General features: G+C 42.5%; 1 long non-coding RNA gene across 4 annotated transcripts in view; it reads left to right on the top strand.

Moving 5' to 3' along the window:
- The window catches only part of LOC135315333 (uncharacterized), an 88,909-nt gene that overhangs the window by 6,507 nt on the left and 56,984 nt on the right, over positions 1–25,418 (top strand). For 3 of the 4 annotated variants that reach the window (XR_010374773.1, XR_010374771.1, XR_010374772.1), the window contains exon 2: positions 18,946–19,083. The exons of the other annotated variant lie outside the window; for it this stretch is intronic. This is a non-coding gene — a long non-coding RNA (uncharacterized LOC135315333). The remainder of the gene's footprint in view (positions 1–18,945; positions 19,084–25,418) is intronic. 4 annotated transcript variants of the gene reach the window in all.

Here is a 25,418-nt window from a genome sequence, read left to right as displayed (position 1 = left end):
GGATTGCTTCACCCCACTGTGCTCCGGGAAAAAAAGAAGGAAAAGCAAAAAAAAAAAAAAAAAAAAAAAATCATCTCCACCTTTTCCCCACGTTTCAAAGGGTTTTAGGGAAGTTGCGGGGAAGTTTAGCCGGGGAAGCCTTTGAAGGGACCGGCTCTAACGAGCGGGGAAGAGCGTCAAAAAAAAAAAAAAATCCAGGCTTTGGAGGCGTTTTGAAAAGGGAACGAGCTGCAACTGCTCAGCGAAACCGGCGATTTCGGCGGCCCCTCCCGCGGCGGGGACCCGGGCGGCTCCGGGCAAGCGGGGCCGGCTGCCCCGCACCCCCCCGGGGGAGCTCCCTCCGCCCCGCACCACCAGCCCCGCACCATCCCGGGAGCCCCGGCGGGACGGGCCCGGCGCTCGGGGGGGGGGCTTGTGCCGTCCCTAAAAGCCTCCCGACCGCCGGCGTGGCCCGGGCTGCACCCCCCCCCCACTTCCCTCCATCCCTCCCCTTCCCTCCACCCCCCCCCCCGCCTTCCTCCGGCCAGGGCTGCCTCCATCCCCACGGGCCCTTCCTCCCCCTCCCTGCCACCCCACTCGCTGGGGTAAGGGTGCGTTCGCCCCCGGGGCCCCCACGGAGGCGAAAGGAGCGGGGGTGCGGGATGGCACCTGCCCCCCCCGCGGCGCTGGGGAACCCAAGCTGCCCCCGCCTCTCTCCTGCGCGGAAAGGAGCGATTTTTTTTTTTTTGCAAAAATCTTAATACGCGTAGTAACAGCTCATTGGTGATTCTGTTAATGTCGCACACCTCATTAAATAGCCCCAAACATAAGGAGGTTTAAATGACTTTATTGAATTAAAAATAGCATAGGAAATCACCTATGGTACTTTCATCAAATAATTAATGTAAACTGTATACATATAGCGAGAGATTCCTCTTAACAAATCTATTCATAAAACGCGCGGGGGTTTGCTTAATGGCTGACATAACTTAGAGCAGCACAACTCGCTCGAAACGTTGAGCCACACTCGTGCGCTTCCTAATACGTTCCTGTATGTTTCCCTGAGTGTTTTTCTTCCTTATCTTTTTTTATATCTGAAGTTCTATTCCCCTCCTCTGCTCCATGTATTTGATCATTTTTTCAAGTCCCTTGGCTGAACCAATCTCTTTTCATGCAGAGGATAAAAAGAGAAAAACTTCAAAGTAGGTTCAGGTAATTAACAGCTGAGGGGAATATAATCTAAACCATAGGCCCTGCTTTGCACCCAGGTCTGCTTTCAGAGCCAGCCGGCAAGGGAGTGCCTATTCCCTATAGCATCCAAATCTGCTTCCTCTGAACAGCTTTGCCAGGCCTCCAGTTATCACATCTGCATTTCAAACACCATGTCTCTGGCATTAATTATTAATTAGCCTACAGTCACCCCAGAGGATTTAAGTTCCAGCCTGCACATACTTATTCATTGACCTCTATCTTAGTTTTTGTTGGAAAAAACCCACTAGAATGCTTAATAATTTCCTTTCTCTCAGACCCTCTGTTCTAGTTTCACGGAGGGGAAACAGTATATTTTCAGAGATGGAAAATCACAGGGTTGTCTAGAAATTTGTTTAGAGCAAAACGCTATGTCAAGAGTTTGAACAAACCGTTTCAAAAGAATTAGAAGGAATTTTTGCATGAGTATTTTTGCCTTTGACAAATGAATTTATGGATTTCCCAGAACTGAGGGGCGGCGGATACAAATACAGCGCGGTTTGGCTCTATGCGGAATATCACTTTAAAAATACAAACTGGGTTTAATTACCGGGTAGCACACTTATATGATCAAACTAATGCAAACGTTTATTTGAAGGCTCGGGGGTTACGCTGCTGTTGACACTGGTGAGAATGAAAAAAAAAAAAGCCGTTGCAAGGCACATTAAGTACTCGGGCATTAAATGCGCGCTCCAGCCTCGGGAATATGGAACCGAAGAAGTACCTTTTGCAACCGTCTTGCATCATTCCCAAGGTAGTTTGGAAGATGCTCTTTTGCCATTAGAATAAGTCTGTATCTTACTACTGCTTCCTTGGCCATCGCGTATTAAGGTTCCAGAGGTAAAAAGGTTGGAGTAATCGGGTAGGAATTAGGCTATATGATTCTCTTTTTTGCAATGTGACGTGAAGTTCAAAGTGATCGTTGCGGTTTGGATGAGTTGTGTGCTGGATACTGCCTTTTGTTGATGTGTTTTAATACTACAATGCCCCAACCCCCTGAACGAGTCTTATTTTAATGCCTCGTGCAATTATCCGGAGATAAACTTCCTTAAATATATTGCCATGGCTTCTCAGCTTTCTATGTGGTGGAACTATCGCAAATAGTCATTGAAACATAAAATATTCCTCCGCTTTGTTTCCTAAGGAAGTGTTTAGTCTGTAACCACGAGGTCAGACTGGTTAACTTCCATGCCAGCCTAGAATTGATTTTTGAAAGCGTTTAATCTACGCCTAAGACTCTTTTGAATTTCTATTTAGTGAAGAATACGGAAAAGAGGTTGGATGCACAAACATACATAGTTAAACGTAAAAGGCTACCTCGGTAAACACAAATGCATTTGTCCAAAATTGCAGCTAAACCAACCCTTTCTGTAAAATCGTAAGCCTTGCGTGCCTGCGCTTCAGCAAACGAACGCCTGAAAATAGATGAGGGACCAGCGCTGTTGACTTCCATGAGGGATCTCCCTGAGAATTCTGAAGGTTTGCCTTGTTGTATTATTTTCCCATTTTATGAGCAGATCTGGGGAGCGTTCCGCATTAAATAGTAAATATTTTTGCCTCTGCTTCAAATATTCAGAATAAATCTTACATACAATTTTAACAGCAAAAGTACCTCTGTTTCAGAAGGGACAGAGGAATCGGCAATGCTTCCAATTTAATTTCCAGAAAGATTATTCCCGTCTATAAAATAACAGCATGTATCTTGATGCTGAAGAGGGGAGTAGATCTAGACTATTTTAATAAGATGTCCAGGACCTTTTAATCACTTCTACAGTGATACTAATACCAGTAATAACAGTGATAATGGAAAAAAAACCTAGTGCGAAACCAGGGCTGGAATCTGTTCTTTGTAAATGTCAGAATGTTTCTGAAATTAAAACTTAGCTGTTAATGTAGCCCTGTACCTTATGAATATTAAAGAGGAGCAAGGACTAAATTTCTTCCGCAGCAGAGCAGAGTGAGGTGTTGTTTCAGCAAACAGATCACATGGCAGCTTGCTTTGCAGGGATGGGTCTGGTCTGTTTTTAAAGGACGGCTCAGACTAAGGGCTGCTGGGTTGGGATCTTGCTGGTTCGAGCCCCCTGACGCTGCCTTCCCCTCTTTCCTCTTGTTTTCAGTTACTGACTGGGACTGCAGGATTAACCAGGTTCTTGAGATGCAGATTCCATAGCCCAAGACAGGAAAACTCCTGTTACGAGTGCTGTTAAGTCACCTTTTTTGTGGTTATAGTGCCAGGAGTGAGGAAAGCACGAACGTACGCATACAGTGGGTTTGACATGTTATGAAATATTTGTACCGTTCTCGTTGAGAGACATGAATTTCCTCAAGAAGCCTATTTTATGGCTCATTTTATATGTATTTGCATTTATAGTTTTCCATTAAAGCTTAAATGTTTTACTCCATTGGTAAGACCTAACCCTTGGCAGGTCTGGACCCCTGTTCTTATTATACCGATGATTTCTTGGGTGTTCAAAGTCCATGGACCTCTCTTGGTAAAGCCCTGGTTGCTGTGTTGAAGGAGTCCTGCCCACCTGTGCACTTCTAGGTGGAAAAACCTTATACGAAGAGGAGCAGGTGAAGGTGGAGATCAGGGTAAATATTGCTGTGTTAGCAGAAACGGGTTCTTACTAGATTAAGAAGAGTCTGTAGGGCCAGAGTTTCGGCTGACATAAATGGGCACAGTAGGATTGACATTTGGGGGGCTAGGCTGAGCTACCTGAACTGGAGGTTTGCTTAGTCTAAGCAAAAGATTGTGTGAGTGATACCGGAATTATTCTGTGTAAGATCTGAAATAATCTAAGCCCATCTACGATAGTTCGCCTTCTTGATGGTGCAGCGTAACGGTGCGACCTGAGCTCCGATGTGCAGAGGGTGAGGTGTACCTAAGGAAAGGAGTGCGTGAACAGAGAGTTTCGGTGAGGAGTCAACAAACACCCGTGACACAGGAGGTGTCACAGATATTCAGACTGTGAGACAACAGCGCGCATGGTGACTTTTGCGCGGCGGCCGTTACCTGAGGTGTCTCTGCAAGCGCCGCGTGTGAACGGGGAGCGCTGTATTCCACCTTGGACCCTCTGTAAGACCGTAACATGACTGTACTCCTAAACTTCGCTTTTAGCCATCTCAATCCTAAAACCCCCTAAATCTAACGTCCTTGCTGACCCCAGCCTGGCATTTCATGGCCTGGCATAAAAACTGGCGTGCTTTAACTCTTCCTAAAGAAGCGATGAAGCGCTCCCGGGCTCTGCCTGGCAGAGGTCCAGCCCGCAGCCCCCCTGCTTGCTACGAGAGCAACCTGCAGCCGGGTTTGTGCGATGGTTCCTGCCAGGCAGCGCCTCGGTGCAGACCTATCGATCCTGCCTCTTGACCCGCCAGCGCCGCCCCGAAACACGCGGTCGTGGTGCCCGGTGCGGAGGGCTTTCAGGGCAGCGCTGCGGCAGTCCTCCGCAGCCCTCCCCTGCCTGGAGGCTCCCTTCCTGGCAGTGTGTAAAGTTTTAAAAGAGTTTATGGAGTTTCCCTTCCTCCACCGTATATGTTTTCCTCTTTTTTTCCTTTTATTTTTCTTCTGTTTTCTACTTTATTTTTTTCCCCTTCGTGCATAAATCCTTGGGGCTTCATTTACTGCCTTTGCCGTGGGCTTGAGTTTGTTGCAGAATGAGTTAGTGGGACGAGGCTGATGCTGAAGGTAAATGGCCACAGGTTGGGTGACTTTCCGTCAGCTGGGAATCTGACCCACTGGTTGCAAATAACATGCTTACTGCAATTAAACATTGCCAGAATGTGAGCAGCATACTTAAAAAATTGTTTGTATACATAAAACAGTGCACACAATCCGAAGAATAAGAATTATCTTTGGGAATTTTTGCCTATTATTATTATAAGTTTTTAATCATAAAACAGAGTGTATGTGTGTGCCATGTAGCTGCTACAACCAAATCACATGTAACACTCAACGGTAATTGTGCTCATAATTATGGAGTTAATTGAATTTCTGTAATAGTAAAAACTGGCATATAAAAAGTCTCTCAAGATTAAATGTTTTAGTTGGGGAAGAATACATTCATTTGGAATATTTATTAAAAAGAAAGTAGTTCTCATGTGCAGGTGATCTTAAGATTAATAAAATAATCTCCCAAAATTAATCTTCTCCACAAATGCTCTTCCAAACAAAATGTGGCATCCCACAAAAAACCTGTGCTTTCTTGCAACGCTCCTATTTTGCCCTCTGAAGGAAAAGCAGCGTGCACTGAGGTGTTTGCAAGCTGGAGAGATGTGTTAAGGGAGCCTTCTGCTGCAGCTTCAACATCTGCATCTGCCAAGCTTAAAAGGTATTACAAGTGCACTGGAAATGCACTGTGGCAAAATGAGCACCGCTGTTAGCAGTTTAATACTGTAACAACACCGTGTTAGGAAGTCAACTTCTGCTTATAGTGTTTGACCTTAAAGAATTGGGATAGTTCTCTGTGTCTCATTTTGTGATCCTTTAGGTGGTTTAGTGCCACTTTAGGCCAACTTCAGGGCTGATTTACGCCTCACCGATTGCACAGGGGAGTCACAAGATGTAGGACAATACAGAATGTGGACCTGTGTGTCTGCTATCTTTGTCCTGTACGTTATCAACTGATTTATTTTTCAAGAAAAAAGTATAAGGGTAAGAATTCCCGATCTGTAAGATATTAAACCTGTATATCTAACCACGGGCAGAGTCACCCTCCTGAAAATGAGAAAAGGATTGGTAAAATGTATTGGAACTCCTCCTCTTCTCTTCTCTTCTCTTCTCTTCTCTTCTCTTCTCTTCTCTTCTCTTCTCTTCTCTTCTCTTCTCTTCTCTTCTCTTCTCTTCTCTTCTCTTCTCTTCTCTTCTCTTCTCTTCTCTTCTCTTCTCTTCTCTTCTCTTCTCTTCTCTTCTCTTCTCTTCTCTTCTCTTCTCTTCTCTTCTCTTCTCTTCTCTTCTCTTCTTGAAGTTAAAACATAAGGGGAAAACATTGCTTTACCTGTTACAGCTCTAAATTCAGCTCTAATTTAGCATCACTAAGGAAAATAACTACTTCTTTTCCTAGGCAGGAAAGTCTTTTTCTAAAGTGTACTTAGTGCAAGAACAGTGGCAGTTGGGCATTTTTAACAATGAGATAATATACAGTTTGAAAAAAGAGCCTCAAATATCAGCTAACAATGTAATGACCTGGCCCTGTAGGAAATCCAGCTTTAATACCCCTTTTCCAAAAGATCATGTACTGAGTTTCATTATTTTCCACTAAGATTCACAGGAGACTGTTTCTTTTAATATCCTATTTTTACCTACTGAAGAGATTGGCTTGAGTGCATAAAATAGGAAATATTGGTAATTAGACCTCAGTTCCCTCATCTTTGGTAACACAGAGTTTCCTTTCACTGTTCTTTTTGATAAAAAGTCGCCTGTTCCTATCCAGTTACTACGCTATATTTTAAATATTATCAATGTGAGTTGATGAAATTAAAAAAATGTAAAGTCCCCCTAAACTCACGCGAAGTGCAGGGGCTTTATTTTTGTTATTTCTCCCTTCCAAGAGTCGCTCCCCTCCCCCAGCAGCCGCACTACAAAGCTTGTTGTACAGGGACTCCATTAATCCTACATTTCCTAGATGGTATCTGAGGCACAGTGGGTTTCCACAGAAATTAATTTGTCCTGACAACAGGCCTAAAGATTGGAGTCCAGGGATCACTTGGCAAATTCCCTTTAAACTGAGCACAATAATAAACAGAAAGCTGATAACGACAGTTCTGAAAGACCACACAGAGGAAGGACCCCGAGTCGAGTTGCTCGGTGTGGATCTGCGAATACCTCCGATAACCGGCAGCCAGGAGCTTTATGCTCGATAGGAGAATGAGTGCACTGATTTATGCACATTTTAATATCACAGCACCGGGCAGAACCAGCTTCGTCTAGTACCGTACATTTTTAACTCTTTTCTGGAATTGTAATAAAAGTCCAGGACCGATCTGTTTTAGACCATTCTTATTTAATATTTGTATTGATAGCTCTGTGGCCATTTTTCCCTGTCTTTCGTATTGTAAAGTAGCTCTAATTTTCTCAGTACATCTTATATGTGTAAACATTAAAAAAAAGGTTGAAGAGCGGGTAACAGTATTTCAAGGAATGCATCTGGAAAGTTCGCCGTCTCTTCTAAATATATTTTCTTTGTAACCTTCGAGATTGTGCTAGATTTTGGGTTCAGCCATCTTCTACGTAGTAATTCTTTATTAGGAAGAGTAGAAAGCATTTTAGGCAGCATTATTGCCTCTTTGTTTTATTTATCTTTGCCTTTGGTGCATATATAAATGCCCTTGTTTTCCCAAAGTTAAGGTATGGAAAAAGGCTGTGTTGGAAATATATACTCATAGAGCAAGCAGATAAACAAACGTTCATTGCATATTTGAGGGCTTGTCTAGGTAAGAGCATTTCAACCGCTGATTTTTGTCAACATAGAATTTAGCATTTTAACGATAATTAGGATTTATGGCGTGTCAGCAAACCTCTGCCCGTTACATTTCTGAAAAAAACCATCGTAATATTAAGAGTTTGGACTGATAGAGGGATGTTAAGTAAGATATATGCCGCCTAACTTTTCACCGCTTAAGTATAGGGTACGCAACAATTTACGTAACGATTTAAAAAAGGAGAACAATTTAAAAACACGTGCAGGAAATGGATTTTGGTTATTGAAAGGCACGTTGAATGTAGAGTCTAATTTTGGTTTCGATGTTCAAAATACATTATGAAATAACAGCCTCTCGATAGAGAGAGGACTATGTACCTCTGCTAAAAGGAGGCAACCAGTGGGCTCGGCAGGTCTGGTTGTACACCTAACCAGCAGGAGTGACGTCTGATCACTTTTAATAGCTGAAAATTTTCTCTTAGGATGGAAATTTGGCAGCGGAGTTCTCCACGATATATCCAAACCCAGCAACAAGCCTTAACCACAATGCCTCCTCCGCAAACTTCCACGGGCAGAAATCCGCCCAGGCTGGAGGTGAGCAGCAGTAGCGGAGCGGGGAAGGCAGGAGCAGGAGGGGGACCCGGCTCCCGTCCCCTCCATCTCCGCTCCGCGGTGGGGTGGCAGGATGCCAGCGGCCGGGTAGTTACGGGCTTGGAATGACGCTGCCCTTGGCATTTGTGATACAGGCAGTTTAATATAAAAAAAGTTCTGTCTTCGTGCTTTTCCGGCACGGCTAATGACAAAACTGCCATTGACTTTGGGGAGGGCAGCATCAGGCTCACTATTTAAGAGCTTAACGAGCTGAGAGGTGGGGCTCTATTATACTGCTGGAGTGGGGTGTGGGTACCACACCTCCCTGCTGAAAAATAAAATCTTTTGCTCTCCTTATTGGCTTTAAATTAGTTTGTACACTACGAATCAATCAATTACAGCCAACGCACTTTGGAAATGGAATTCAGGATGAGTAGCGCAATTTGTATTTGTCACACTTAAAGAACTCTATTGTACTGAGACGTGGAGGATTTGAAAACAACTAGTTTTAATGCTCTCTAGCTCCTCTTTCTAGAGTCTCATGCAAGAACAAATTGACTTGCTATGCCTTTTAGTTCTGTAAAAGAACAAACCAAAATACTCCCCTCCACTTTTTCTATCAAAATCACTCCATGCGTTTCAGCGCAGGAGCTATTAGTTTTTTTGAATTTGGATCAAATCAGGCATTTCCCCCCAGCAAATAGTTCTCGTGCATGCTTTATACATTTGATTCGAAGGACTGTGTATTATTTGATGTTCTTAGGAGATAAACAATAAACTTTTGAATATGTTTTTTTCCATTTGAATACAAGCCTAGGGATGCTTCACCCTGCATCCTAAAGCCTGATTTCCCCTGGGACTCATTATCATGCAGCTCACGTGTTCAGTCACCTACACTGTTGAACTTACTATCAAATAACCTTCGAAATGTTACTAGTTATTACGTGTCAGAGGGCAGATTTATGATAAACTAACTTTGAAACAAAATAATGAATTCGCAGCGCTCTGTTTCCAGCAGCGTTTCTGGTAATTTTGCTGGATTTAAATTTTAAAAGAGTAAGTTGCCTTTTTCTCTTATTCTATCATATAACACAGCTCCCTCCCCTCATGAAATTTCTCCCTCCTTAAATATGGTTTATGATATTTCGAGCACCTCCTATAAAGAATAAAAATGAGAACATTTGTCTGTGAGCTACCAAACTGCCCGCTGGAGTTCATCTGTGATTAAACTCGCACGGTTTTCTAACTTGCTGCAAGTTAAATTAACTTAACCCTTAGCATAGTCTGCCAGTGTCCAAAATACAGCTGTGCAATAGGTGTTGCTGAGCAGAAATCTCTTCTCCTTGTGCTTTTTACTGCCCGTATGTTGAGGTTTCAAGCGAGGCTCTTGCATTGGGGTGACAAAAATCAACAGTGTCGTCTCCTCAGAAAACAGAAAAGTGGTTTACAGCAGATCACAAAGGCTGCCCAAAATGGTTTTCCAAAAGGGGATCCTGAATTTCAGCCCCCAAAGTCTGTGTTTAGGGCTATAAATAACTGCCCAATTTTCAAGAAGGCTGAGCATGGCTTCAGGGGGTCTGTCGGCACTTGGCTTCTCTTAGCCAGGGTGATTGTGACTTTTAATGAAATTGTATCACAGGAAGGAAATTCAGGTAGATAAATGCTATGTAATCATTTTGGAGGTGATTAGAATAGCAAACATCTGCAGGCGAAATTTAAAGGTATACAAAGTCAGCAATTACTTCTGGCTAATTTGGAGAAAAATCTGTAGCTCTTCTCGGTATCAATGGGAATTTTTCGGGGCGGTATTTCAGATGAGTATCGGGCAGATTAATGTCTACAGGATTTTCATCTCCTACTAGACAAAGTCTAGGCTTTGAGATATTGCTCATCTGCGCTACTGCATGGAAAGCGCCTGACCTAGGGTAGCTCTGTGAAGCTGGGGGATAGAGCCACCATCTTCAGCGCACTCTCTCATCTCTTTTGCTCCACTCGCCGTGATTATGGTTCTCCAAGGGCATTACGGGCAAAAGTTCCTTATCAGGCTGTCTATTAATATTTATGCAGCAATTCAGGAGGTAATGCATTGTTAAAATACAAGTTGGAAATGCAACAAATTCAATCACTTTTAGTACTAGAAATTACCTATTTCTACATCAGATACAAGGGGAGGAGGGGCTGTCATTACCACAATTATTTTTTTTAAACCAAGTTATTTGCCAGTTCTAAAATGGCTTGAATTAAAAGGGTGATGAACGCTACTGTGTAGACAAAGTTTTTGAAAGGAGTGCAAGCTATATATGTGAAATTTAATGTGAAGTGCTAAAAGCATTTAAAGCAGCTCCATGCTACTTTGCTGTGCCCACTGGTCAGTAGAGCCGCGTCGGTCAGTCGCCGTAAGGACCGCTTACCTGCGCAGAGGCCGGCGGGATTTGCCCTGCGCTACTATGCGATTGCTCCTGCCTAAACCTAGAAAGAATATTTTTATCGCTGATATCTCTTCATTTTTGCAGCTGTCTGCTCGCATCAGGTTAGTAATATAAACTCTGTCAAAGACCAATCTCTCCCTTCCACCGGCTACAAAACCTACAATTATTATTTAGAGTTAACCTTCTAAGAAAGTGTTTGTTATTTAAACTGTTCAACCCCAGAAAGAATTGTTAGCTCTTGTTATCTGAGGACCTGCGACAGTCTTCCCTTGGCCAGATAAGGCTCCTTTTGTTTTCAGTTGGAGTTTTTTCTGAGAACAAGCTCCGAGCTTTCATGCAAGCAAAATAAATCCAGTGAAAGTAAAAAATTAATTAAAATGTATTAAAAAAAAATAAAAAGGAAAATGTTCAAAAAGAGCGTAGTGCTCAAATAGAGTACTTTTTTTTTTTTTTTCAGGTCACTCGGCTTTCTGATGTCATTTCTGGCAGATTCGTTAGCCTGGCTCCATCACGTTCTGTTCTGAACCATAACGTGATGGGAGATGATCAAAGTGAGAATGCTAAAGGCTCAGGACATTTAAAAAAATGTTCTATTCTGGAAATTGTTCTAAAACTATAAACAGATTACATTAAAAATCCGTGTTGCTGAACATGGTTGCTCATCAGCCTTTTTTAGAAGGAGCTCTTGAGAAGTTTGGGTAAACAGCCTTGAAGTCTTTATGATGGCAGGCTGGAAATTTCTCTAGAGTTTTAGGCAGCCCGAGCCTCTCTGAAATGTAATATAACACATTTCTACTGTTAGGCGTGTTGTTTTAATCTTTATACTTGAAAGTGGTAAGCATATGGGTCAGATCACCCACTCCTGCTAATGGACACCATTCCGTGGACTTCGGTGTCCAATTATGCCAGCTAAAGATCTGACCGTTGCTGGGTTTTATTTCCTTATTTTTGTTCTCTTCCTGATCTTTGACCCTTTATCAAAGGAATGCTGTCTATAATATGATAATCATATGAAATTCTGAGCTCCCTTTCTAACAATATATATCCCAAAGAAACGTAAAGATGCTCACCTTTATACGAAAAGCAGCTGATGAGCGGTTTCAGCCTTGCGATTGGCTTTGCTTGGCCCAGGGGCCAGGCTCAGGTACCTCTGCCTGGCGCTGCAGTGGAATATTAAACATTTTTGCATTTCCATGAAACAGTTGCTCTGTGGGATGAGTGAGTAAATAAACTCATTGGCAAGTCAACAAAATGACAGGAGGCCATTTTTCCTAATTCTAGATGCATTTTAGTGCTCAGGAAAGTGAGAAATTCTTGAGTTTTTAAGGGCTATGCACTCTGGTGCTCTCAATCAGTGCTAGGACGTGGCTGAAGCCGGAGGCAGAAATATATAGGCAGTGTGACACCTCAGGTACATAATGGAGCTACACAAGAGTATAAGAAGGATTTAGATCTATAAGCAGGATTTGACTATCTATTTTGATTTATGGGCTGAATAGAAGTGTGTATTTTAAGGAGCCATTAGAGTTTGTGATTTGAAATAAGCAGAGAGCAGGCTTCCCCTCAGCCTCGTGCAGGAAAGGGTGACGCAGGCGCCTCGCACAGGCACACATACTTCTTTGTAGTAGAGAAAATGGCAGCAAATAGTCTGTAGCAAGAAAACCCTTTGCTTCAGACTCTCTGCACCAAATAAGTGATGGAGTGGTCAGGAATGGCATGATCCATCACTCACTGCGGCGCTGGCTGAGAAAGTAGGAAAGGAAAAAGAGACAGGGAATACCTATGCTGTGCTTCGCTGTGAAGTGTGTATATTCCAGGTGTATTTTTAATGTAAATTAGTGTTGTCGCTGTTGATAGGGCCACACAAATGCTTGAGAAGAGCTGGGACTTGTAAGTGCAAATAAAGGCGTAGCAGGAAGGAGGAGCTGCCGGGGCACTCGGCCAGAGCGTGGCTAGAAACTCGGCTGTACAAGATGTTGTGACAGGCATTCTGGGGCAATCACCTGAAAACTGTAGCGAGAGATTTGGTCACCTCCAACCTCCCTGTCCCCCATCCTACTGCAGACGTGTAGCTCTTCTTGGGTGGCAGCAGCAGTTGCAGCTGGTGACCCTCATTTGGTGCCCTCTGGGCTCTGCCTTTGCTACACCTCTTATCATTTGGACAAATGCTGCTCTTGTTTACAGCAATGTAAATTTGGAGCAACCCCTCTGCCATTTCTCTAGTGCAAATATTGCACTCTGTGTAATTCCCATCTCCTCCTTCACACAGATGGAACCTGGGAGGCGAGGGAGGAAGGCTGCTCTTTCCAAATATCCGTGCATCGACCTTTTCGGCTGCAAGCCCCAGGTGACTGTGCCGGCCATGCAGTCAATCTATGTAGACATGGGAGCTGCTCTTGGTCTTTTTTTTCCCCTCTCGACTAACAGCACTTCCTTTCCCAGCTCTAAATCCAGCTGTAATGCAGGAACCATGGATGCAGCCCGCAGTTTCTTTACTGCACCTCATTACTGCTGCTCCAGCCCTGAGAAAAGGCTGCCTGGCCATGACAAACTGTGTGCTGGCTCTGTGATTTGTGTAAGCTCAAATTTTCCACTAATTCACTTATATATACTAGATGGAAAACACAGCCTCAGGGCTGCTATAAACCATGCTGCTGTAGCCACAAAGGGCCGTCCTGCCAGCTGGGGAATCGCTGGAGCATGCCGTGTGCCGGAGGAAGGAGTGAAATCGAGTTTATGCACTTGCCAGAGGAGCTGCGGTGTGGGAGCGGACCCGGCCCCTCCGTGCAGCGGTTGCAGCCCCGACGGCACCCCGGCGGCACAGCCCTGTCACCTCGGGTCCTTGCACCTGAGCTGGTGCAGGAACGTGCTGGTTTGATCGCGGGCAGGAGCAAATGCTGCGTCCTGGCCACCGCGCCGGCTCTGGGTGAACGTTGACTGCCTAAAACCAGCCTCTGTTTTGGGCTGCTCGTTGGAAAAAGTCGTGGCTTGCTCTCCTTCGCTCTCCTGCAGCCTCGATCCGCCCTAGTGCTTTGTTTCGTGCTGTGGTGTAATTCTGCAGCTTTAATTTTCTGTGTAACACACCAACAGATAATTTAAGAGCGTTTTCTTTTAAGAACAGCAAGAGTGCCACATCGGCTGACTCCCCAAACGATTGCTTGTCTTGTTACAGAGAGCTGTTGACCTGTTCCTTTAATGTTACAAGTCTGCATCTAACTGCTCTCTTAAGCCAACCTACTTCCTTCTTTTTAATGAAATTGTCCCTTTAGCCTTTTTCCCGGGCTGGCTTTTCAACAATAACATTAGAAACAGTCTGCTCAGTTCTTTCCTCTGCTAACACCTTGCCCAGAGCTAACTTGCAGCTTCACTCTGTCAGCTGTAAGATATAGATATACTGTTGTCTTAATTACTCATATTTCTCCTGCTGCTCATAATTCTGCTTGTTCCACCAAAGAGCTCTTCAGAGAGCTTTACTGCTTCCCTTTCCCTTTCTTTGGGGGTTTAAAGGTTGTCAGATATATAAACGATCCTTGTTGCAGAGCTTTGGTGGTGACAGTGTCCTTTGTGGAGAAGATTTAGGGGGATGGGAGAACTAAATACGAATGCTGTTCGACTACATCTCTGCGGAAGGAGAGAATACACATAGTACTACCTTGCATAACAGAGCATCAGGGAGTGTGTTTGGCAAATCCCTTCTCTAATGAACAGCTAGGCAGCTGTTTCTTCTGCAGCTTAAAGTGTAGACACTGATTGTCAGGAGCAGGGTTTTCTTTCTCTCTCTCCTCTACTGATTATCCATGGCTGTATCTGGCCGACTGCTATTCCTCTAAAAATACTGTTGAAAAGGGACTGGATGCTGAAAATAATACTGCTGTGCCATAGGGAAACTGTAGTCCTTTGTGGTTTCAGCGCTCTCTTTTATGATTATATGCTACTGTTTCTGTTATCTATATTAATTAATCTGTCTGCTACTGCCAGTATTGCATGTGGAGTAACGGAGAGCAGACCGACACCATGACATCCATGGGTTTTTGGCAAAGCTTTGAACAGGTTTTATTGTAGAAGTGAGCTCTCCCGTGGGTTACGCCTTTGGCCAATGTCCTTCCCTGCTGGCTATTTGGGGTCCACCCTCAATTTTAACAGTCCTCAGCTCTAAGCAGTAAGATAGTTCAGTGGCAGAATATATCTTAGTATTCAGCTGGTTGTCTTGGTTAGCTGACTGACAGGTTCAGGAAGCAGTACTGCAAGTTTAATGTTAATTTAATAAATTACGAGCCTGTCAAACTGCTGTGGTTGAGCCTGTTGCTATCATAAAGCTCGCTATCATAAAGTGGGACTGAGCAGGCTGTGCTTTCCACAAGTGGGGCTTAAGCCCTCCACTCCAGGTTTTGTTGTGGTTGCTTTTTTAATAATTATCTGGTGAAAATGCTGTGCAAGTATGTAGGAAGAAATGTTTTAGCATCAGAGCAGTGAGAGATGGCAACGCCAAAGACAACACACAACCCTTCAAGGTTTAAACTGAGCTAACAGCAGTAATAGGCAAACAAACAAGAGGCTTCAGTAAGTCATGACCAAACTCTTCCATAGCACAGATGTGACTTGAGTCTGTTAGAGGAAGCAAATGGAAATAGATGAGAGAACTCGGTGAGAAGAATTAGAAAGAGTCATTCTGTTCTGTGTGGAGGCATAGCATGGAGAAAATAGCTCTTCAAGTTAGCGTCTGCTCTTGAAGAGCTGAAAGGGATCAGAGTAGCTGTCCTGGACAAGTCCAGTTTCAGGCAGGGCCACGTGAGTTAGGACACATGGGAAATCCATGCAAGTGATGGCTCATTTCAGACCACCATCTATAGGAAGCTCATGGTCAGGGAATACCATCTGAATAGCACAGAGTGCAACTCCAGCCCCAAGACTAGAGAAGAGGACTGGGGAAGTTGGCCCTGATAAATATCCAGGTTCCCTGACATTTGCCACAGAAACCTGTTTGTTGCAGAGCAAACGGGCACATGGTCCCTGACGCTCGGCACGGGCATCTGCGCCGCTCCCATCTGCGGGGCGAGCTCTGCCTAGGGGCAGGCTGCCCAAACACCTCAGGTGCCTTTGCAGAAGAAGGCACCAGGACTCCACCAGGATGGACTCTGGGAAGCTGGCGAGGCCCCGGGGCCGTCAGTTCGGCCTGATGCTACGGTGAGGGCTGATGGCGGAGCAGGAGGCTGCGGAGTGCAGGTGGCGAGCGCAGGGATTTCGCTCTGTTTGTCCAAGGTTTCCTCGTGGAGTTCCAGCACTCTCTCCTGAGAGCGGCTCTGAGGGCATGGTGGCTGGTTAAGTAGGTGGTCATGCAGCTGCTTTGGCAGCTAGTCCGTTCTGGCAGCTACGCCGCAGTGAGCAATTTCCTGCCCTGTGCATTTTCTGCAGTGAGGTTGGACAAACGACTTGACCTTGTGCCTCAGCTCTTCAAACGCGAGGATGTTTCCCTATTAACTCCTCTCTACAAACCCAAGGACTGTTAAAAGAAGTAGGTCTCATGACTGTGTGGTACTTGGATGCCATGGTAATGTAATTAGCTGTACCGCAATCTTACTAAAAATGTCCTTGGTGGAGGAGAGGACGGGGTGGGGGGACTCGTTTAGAGGATGGCTGTTAAAGGGGAGGAAGTTTCCAGACCTGTGGCTTCGCCACAACCTGACTGCATAACACAGGTCCTCCAATACAGATGTGAAGGCAGCGGTTCAAAGCATCATGTTTACTACACGTGTCTGTGAGAGATATAGTGCAGCACAAAATATTTGAAGTGTTAATAGATTACATAACAGCTTTCCACCCCCAGCAAGCCTTTTGAAATTTTTATATGGTATCTTGGGCTGAAAATCTTTTTGAGCTGATGCATGACTTGCAGGAAACTTCAGGGAAGTGTTCCTGATGCCATTACTTTCCCTTTTTCTCACTCTTTCTCTTCAAAGTTATATATGGACCCAGGGACTTCTGGGCTCCTTAATCCAAGGGAGAGAGGCACAGGGTTCTGCGTGGAAAGCTGAAAGCCTCGGTGCAGAAAAGCTGGGCTGATGATTAGTTCATCTCTGTTACTCTGCCAAACCCCCAGACTTTGGCAGCCTGGGTCTTTTTTTTTTGCCTTTTTATATCTGTTAGGTCTTTTTCCTCCCTACCCTCAGAATGACCTCTGTAGCGATGGTTGCCCAATGTTACCTGTGTTAAATACATGGATGCGTATCAGCATCCACGAGGCTCTCGAGCTGTTAAACCCTTCTACCCTTCTACTGGAGCAGCAGCCTGAGAATTGTCTGAAGGTTTCGGAGTTAACACTTTAGTCCTGGGTAGCTGCAAGTTATTGTAGAATCATGTCACCAAATTCTTTTCTCAGCTGTATCCTCGCTACTCCAGCGAGGAAGGAATTTGTTTCTGTCGCTTATGGTTAACCCTACCGGACACTTACAAAACAATTTCTTGGTTAAATGGAGACTAAACCTAGTCATCAAAAGTAAGGTTTCACAACTGTATTGAGAGCATTTTTTTAAAATTAGGTGAAATAATGCAGTGATGCAATGAAGGGCAAACTTGAATTGGGTGGGATTTTGGTGGATTTCTTTGTTCAGACGTTGTTCTTTATTTGGATTTTCTTGCACGCTAGGACAAGGTGCGGCCAGCCGTATTTTCCCTCCTGATGAATGAAACGGAGCTCAAGGAGTTTAGCTGAGATTTGCTTCCCCTGCAAGAAAGATTGCTCTTTGTTGCCTGAATCATAATTTTAAGGCACGAAAACTATTCATCAGGAAAGCAGTACTTTAACTCCTTACAACTTCCAGCCTGATCTTTGCAGAGTGAAAAAAAAAAATCCTCAGCCACTGAAGTTGATCAGAGTTTGCTCTGGGTTGTAATAAGTCTGTAAGGTCACCTTGATTACTGTACATCAGTGAGGTCCTGACAGTACGGTCTTGATAAGACAGCCCATTGCCGTGATTTAATCCAAATCTGTTTAATCATATATAATCCACATAATTCAAATATACTCACCAAGGATCCAGTTTTGTAGCTGTACTGAGGGGAGGGAAATCTTGTGTTGTCACAAGCCACGCTGACATCAGTGGGGTTTCTTATTGATGTAGGACTTAGTGCTGGCACATGCAATTACAGCAAAATTTGGGGTTTAGCATATTTACGATTTGATGTATTTTTAGGAGGCATTTGCTCTGAGGTAAGTGAGTGAATGAACTCTGGGCCACGTCCAACAAAATCTCTGTCCGAGAGTTGCGCCCGGTGGTCATGTCAGGGAACGTATATACAATAACCTGGAATTATTGGTTGTGCAGTTAAGAAATCATAAATGTTTCATTTGTATTTTTGGCTTAGAAATTTCACTTTATGCAAACTATATTAAAAACAGCCGGCGCTCCGCCCAAGGCATTCTTTATAGTTTCAGTAATGTTTCAACAACAACAAAAAGACATTTGTCAGCATACGTAATGCACAGACATTATTGCAGGGTTACTGGTTACGATTTTCATGTTCAAGATACCAGTATCAGATCACACTCCATTTGCATCGCCATTCATTAAGGCGATGCACCTCTGTGGCCCAATGCCTTATAGCCCTGAATTTAAAAACCCTGCTCAAACCCATGGGTAACGGTAAACATCTGAGTAATCCTGTTGAAGTCAGTCCATGCATTTTGTTAACTCTGCAAACTAATCCTTAAAAAAATTATGAAAAGGGCAAAAAAAGAAAACACCATGCTTTCCAAGCCAATGAAACTCCATACGTGCTTAAAGTTAAATACTGGAATAAATAAAGAGCGCGTGATCTGAAAGACTGGAGCCGTACTCGTAACCACGTTTTATCCAGAGAAAACACAGTATAAGGTGAACTTTTTTCGGCTTGCATACTATAGCCCTTCTGATGCATTTCTGACTTGATTTTTTTTTTCTTTGTGGCCATTTTGCAATTTTCTATGGATTTGTTTTGACTGTAAATAGGCATACGCATTAGCTAAAGCCAGATAATTTCTTCTGGCCAGCTTTGCCAGTAAATCACTGAGCTATGTAATTGGGTTTGTATCAAATTATGTGTTGTGAACTTGGGAATAAGTAAAACAGAAACAAAAAAGTTGATTTTTGTAAACAGTATAGCTTTTTTGTGCAAAACTTTTGTTTTGACCCCATTCTTCTACTCCCTAACATGATCATTTTCACTGCTCTTTCAACATTGAATGAAAAGCAAACTACAGAACAAATTGAAGTAAAACTGGTAATAATTTCTGGTTTGGCTTGTAGGTGGAGTTGAATACAATGCCCGCGTTTGTGGTTAACTGCAGACAATACATTATGAAGATGATGGTATTCAGACACATACCCACACAATTTGAGTCAGACAAATTGGATGCAAGGCTTTGACCAGCGTGAGAAGGACAGGTGAGAACCCTTGAGAGTGAAGCTGAAGTAATAAGTATTCTGACGGTCAGGAAAAATATTTCTCCGGTAGCACAAGAGATCTTCTATTGGAAACTCAAAATACTAATTACAATCTGCCTAAAGACTTATTATAAATGAAGTGGAGATAGAAACATGTTTATATTATGGGGAGGCTTATTTGCAGATAAGCAGGAAAGCAGTCACACATCTTCACAAACATAATTTTAGCGCTTTAATTAGCAGGTTTGCTTTGATTTAATTTAATTCAGTGATTCCTTCTATCTTTACCGACACATGTGCAAATAAAATGTGCTGACCTGACTTTTGACATCCAGTTTCCTTTTTCATTTCTGTTTTTGTTGTTGTTGATTTCGGCAGTGTTTACAGTGAAATGACGGGGTCAACACTTCCTAACGGCATGGCCAACAGATGTAGCGTGGGGATGACAACTGTACGTTTGAGCGGTCTTTTGTTACCCCGGCACTGACTGATTGCTGAGGTGCTGGAAGCCAGGGTGTCAAAGGCCATCAGAAGTCCTAATAGCCTCTAGATCCCAATTCTATCAAGGGTCGGAATGACAAAAAATAGGCCTTTTTGTGCAGTTGCGTGTAAAAGTGCAGCGAGCTTTTGTGCTAGAGAATGAGACCCTAGAAAGAAGGCCCATGTATGCCTTTAGCAACTTATTGTAGCATGTGCATCAACTTTGGGTTGAAAAGCAAGGTTTAAAAGCTCTCAGAATTCATATATTTAATGTTGGGAGATTTGGTATTTTTATTTAACAGTGAAACTAGTTATTGAGAGAATGAAACTGCATAGTCCAGAATAAAAATACCACGTTAATGTACTGACAATAAAAATCTGTGTTGACTTTGCTGAGCTTTCTGTTGGTTTGAGTGCTTGGAAACTATTTTTTCTTCTTTGTGTCAGAAGAACAATTGCTAATAGACCAGGTGTTGTTCTCCCTGCTCTCCCCACCCCTCCCTTTTGCAGTGTCTCACAGCTGTATGATAGGTAATTAAAACAATCACCGAAATGTTTCAAAGCTGTTGTAGCCTTTAGTTGACTTTTAAAATTCATATTTGAAGAAGAATGGTAAAATTAATTTGTAGCTGGCTCAGAAAAGTGCTCTTTACTTGAGCAATAGACTTTACGGCATTGCCAACAAAAAGAATGAAATTCATATTATACTTGCCTTTATCTAGGGTTATTCTGTTAACTGTTTTATGCTGGAAATTAATTTCAATATCATACAGGCGTCTACAAGTCATGAATGCAGCAGTTCTAGCATGCAGTCAGATAGCTTTTCTACTTCATAATCGTGGTAAAAATAATAATTCAAAACGAGTAAACTTGCCAGGACGATTAAATGATTCTGCCCCTACACAATGCAAAGACGAAGTTTGTATTACTCGACTGTAAAATATGTAAGATTGAGAAGTGTTATTAAAGAAGTATTACGTGGTTGTTTTGAAAAGAACAGTGATTTTACAGGTCCACCTTTCTACCTAGAAAAAATACTTTAGAGACTATGAGAAATGGAGACTTCTGGATAGGCGTATTTTTGGTGTTGAAACGCGCCTCTGTTTTATTTCCCTGTCTCTTTTTTTTTGCATTTCAGTTCCCTGCTTCGGTAGTGGCCTTTAGAAAACTCGTGATTCATTCATTACGGAATGCTTGGTCTATGGGACAGGATTTTACTCTTAAAATAAGCTTCCTTATAATATATTCTTCTTGATCCTTAAAAAAACCCCTCATCTTTACCAATGAATGTGTTACGACTATGTGAAGTGGATCCGTTTCTCCCTTTTCGTCCCCCGCCCCTCCTTTCCTGGTGCGTCCCTCTTCCGAGGTCGGGACTTCCCTGGCATGCGCAGGAGCGGCGGCAACTGCCGCATGCAGAAAAGGCAAGTTCAGGAATTTTCAGTATGAATGGAATTGGTTCAGGCTTCTTAATTACTAATTAAAAAAAAAAAAAAAGCGATGCAGGATGAAAGGTTTTGCGTATCCCTCATTGGTTTGTGGGGAATCCTTGCCTGGTATGTACGTCAATACGCATATAGAGCAAGTGCTTTTTCATGTGTACTTTAGAAAATCTGACAGGTACCGGGGAGCAGAGCACAAACCGAAAATATCAATACTGACACATCAAAATAATGACTCTTCCCCATTAATTTAAAAATAAACACCTATTGCTATTTGTGCAAATATTTCCTGTTGGTTAAAGACAGCGTAATCTCTTCCTCTTTCTTCGCTCCTTTGTGAATGTTTCTAACCACACGCAGGTATTGCAAACAAATTTACAAACGTGGATAAAAATAAGACTTCAATACTCATCTGCATCTTTGCGTCAACACAACTCAATTTGACAGTATATTTTTGCCAGGTGGAACAAAGAGCAATAAATTAGTTTTGAACATTTATGATCTTGCATTATAAAGACTGCAACAGACTGTGTTCAAAATCAATTGTCAGAGTGATGCGGGATTAATAACTCTGGTACTGTAACCTTTTACGTGTCTGCAGACCGGGTAAGGGCACATTTCAAGATCTGCTGCCATATTTCATTATTGCAACTTATATTTGAAAGGCCTTTTTGATGCTTAAAAAAGGAACAGATTAGTTTTTAGTAGAGCTGGATGAATAACTCATAATTAATAATTCATTCAGTGAATTTTGCCTTCTACTCTGTGGGAAGATAAAAAAATATTTGTCAAAATTTTTCATGAGTTCTATTGAGTAGTTTTTTTTTTAATAAAAGGTAGAAGTCAGAATTCAGGGTGTGTTACTTATTTGTGATCGATAAGTCACGTGGTATTGGTTTAATTCCCCAATTAGCTGAGGACAAACATGCAAATACACTTGATGATTAAATGTTTGAGGAGAGCATCTTTAAAAATCCCTTCCTACATGCATGCAAGCTTAAAACCAGTGTTTGAAAGCGCTATTGAAAGTAAAAATTCAGGTGTTTGCAAATTGGTGGCAAGGAAATGCACCTGAGGCAGGAATATGGCCAAACCAAGTTCATTACAAGACACAGATTAATTTCTGTAGACTTCTCTAGTGTCTTCCAGCTGTAGTTTTCTATGTCCAGCACCGTTTTGAGAGAAGACCACTAAATACTGGGAGTAAATATGGGCGCAGGGTAGATGAGGCCTTTTTTGAATTTCCCTAGCTCCCAGCCACTGCATTGTACTTTGTGGCAGTGAAATGTTTTATAAATGTGAAACCACATGAAGAGTTGTCATCTTTTGGCTTTCTTCGCCTCTCAGCTGGCAAGTTTTCATTCACGCCAATGCAAGCCCTGCTGGGCTTGGAGGCATCTATGGATTCTGCTGCTTTTTTTTTTTTTTTTCATATATGCACTTTATTTTGGTTTCTTCCTAAATAGAGGTGAAACAGTAAAATATTTCCCAACAAAACACACATATGTAATCTCAAGGGCAGTGCATACCATCTAACTGTCATTTCCTTTGATTAACCTTCACCTGACCTCCCTCCCTGAGGCAGTTTCAGATCCTTTTGTTCCTCCATTGAAGTATTGCACTCTATCAGGTGAGTACATCTGTCACTCAAGAGCTGGCCGTTTGACCAGAGAACCCGGTGGAGATGTCGGAATGGAAAAGTCTGTGCAGAGTCTGTCCCAGATGAGACAAGACAGTCTAACATGCAGAGCTGGTATCACTTGCTGGGCGCATCTAGAAAGGAAAAGGAAGCAGAGCTTGCATAAACACAGTTGAAGATAGCCGAATTTTAAGAGTGTATATTAATTGCTTTATGAATGGTATTAAATATTTAAGATCAGAAAAGGATCATGACTGAGATCAACAGGACTTTTCTGTTGCAACTCCTTCACGTTGTCAGGAAGTGCCAGGTTTGTGGAGAATAAAATTGCGAACAGGAGAGGATCGGAGTTAATGAATCACCTCCTTTACAACAGTAGAGCTTGGAAAGTGCCACGGTACTTGATTTTAGCATTTTGGAACCCAGCAGGTCCGTGTTTCATCTCGTTTTTTTTTATCTACAGATAGCAAGAAAATGAAAATTACGAAGGCCAGAAGAAATAAAACATTTCGAAATAAGTTGTGTCTATAAATTTCAGTTGATCCAAACTGCACTTTTTTTGGATGGCAGTTTGCAAGCAATGTTGAAGCTTTGTGTCATGGCTTGGGACGTGTTGTTTGTTTGTTTGTTTGTTGCTTTTTTTTAAGGTCCTGAAAATTCATCTAGGGTGAATAATATGAAACTAAGATATTATGAATCCAGTCAGATCACACTTTTGGCTGACAGCAATGAAGAGCAAAGCCTCCATTGAATCCATAGCTTCTGCTTATGTTATAGACTATTTTTTTGAACGATAATAGAGGCCGTGTGTGATGAAGGATCTTGTCATCCCAAAGTACGCTGGTCCAGTGTCTCGCGGTGGTTCCTACCGGCTAGAACTATGCACCTTGATTCCAGGCTTAATTTGACTATTGAATCTCATATCTTTTCCTGATAGATTGAAAATGTCTTATCAGAAGCCTCTGCATCATATAAATTCTTATGCATGAGGATTGAATCATCCCTTTAGTCAGTCTTTGATGAACTAAATAGGTCAGACTTCCTTAATATTTCATCATCAGGCATATTTTACAGATCTTATGATTTTTGTAGATTTTTTTGCCTTTTCCCAGTTTGTCCCTTTTTTATTATACAGTCTAAATATGCAACATTTCATAATTTCTACTCACCCGCCAAGATCGTGAGACTCATTGAGAAAGAGTGCATTTTTAAATAATAAAGAATTGTACTATAAGGTTTCTGTACAAACCTTGAACGCTGGATCCATTCCTTCTGCAGAGAGTTTATAATCTATTTTTTAAGCTTTTATTCATGCTGGCTTTTTTCCCATTCTAGTGGGGAAGTTACATTTTATAACTCGTGCGGAAGCCAACAGGGTTACAGACGCAGCGCAGAGACGTGGGTGAAAACCGTCAGCAGGACGGGGCTGGTAAGTCCGTACCAGCCAGCAGCACCGAGGTCCTGTTCTGGTGCAAACTGGCGGCGTTTGCTCGATTGTGTTTTAACTAACACCTAGAAAAAGTCATTATATAATTCCACAGGGACTGTAAAAATCCGTGTTTTGGAGTAAACGTGACCTGTTATTCTCCCTGTTAAGGTTCTTGTAAATGATTCTCCAGAGCAAACGTTTTCTATGAAATCCTCTCTGAAACCCATCTGCTCTCCGTGAATGTTCTGTAGTGACGGAGATGTACTCACCTGGTGTACTGAAGAATTTAAATGGAAGAACAAAAAGAAACTGAAATTGCCTTAGGGATTGAGGTCAGGTGAAGGTTAATCAAAGGAAATGACAGTAAAATGGCATTCATGGCTCTTGGTACATTTTTAATCATTCCTCTCTCTCTCTCTCTCATAAAAGACACAAAAGATGTACAAGTTTCTACCGTTTTATTTAGTTAAGGGTGATTTTTATTTTTGTCTTGGTTATTTTAAACTATCTTTTCTTTTAGATTTCTCTCATAGATTTAGCTCCTGAAAACTTGCATTGCAGTGCCTTGGAAATGTGTGTGGGAAATCAAGAATGTGTGTGTGTGGGGGGAAGAAGAATGTTAAGAAAAGGGAGTAATTTTCCCCACAATATCTCTCATTTTATCTTCTCCTTCTAATGTGATAGATTTTGAAGGATTTCTAGAAGTCATGAGAGTAGGGAATAAATACTCAGAAAAGCTAAATATTCACATTATTGCACAAGTGCCAGGCTAAATGAAGTCCACAAATGCAGCTACTGGAAACAAGAATAGTTTCTTTCAGACTCTGCTGATCTACAAGTAATTACTCTGGGTTTAAGTGCAGATGTTTTGTGTATTTTAAAGAAATATCTTAGAATAATCCTTACGATTACACTGAAATTTTGAAGTCATGTCTTAGGTTGTGGGCTGTTGGTTATATTCTGATTGTGTGTATGTGAAGAGGCCCCATTTAGGAACCTTTATTTTCTGAGTTTGGAGTTGTCACTTTATGCTAGTCACCTCAGGTAACTTTGGCGTAACTACAACAGGAACAGGAGCAACTTTATGTAACTTATAAGGGCCTGAGGCAGCTTTTAAAAAATGTGAGCAATGCATCTTTTTTTATTTTTTTTTTTCTTTTCCAAGTCTGTCTGTATAGCTCCCTTCCCCCCGTGATGCAGAGGATCCTGAAGGGTATACGTATGAAACCCAGCCAGCTCTCAGCTGGGGTAGCTTGGCTGTAGCAAATGCAGTCTCCCTGCTCTCTAGATCATACGCCACGAAACGTCGCGCGCGTACCTTCCGCGGCGCAGCGGGGAGCCGAGC

Source organism: Phalacrocorax carbo, chromosome 11 (assembly GCF_963921805.1).
Source record: "Phalacrocorax carbo chromosome 11, bPhaCar2.1, whole genome shotgun sequence".
Lineage (NCBI taxonomy): Eukaryota > Metazoa > Chordata > Aves > Suliformes > Phalacrocoracidae > Phalacrocorax > Phalacrocorax carbo.
This window is presented reverse-complemented; position numbering and strand designations above follow the sequence as displayed.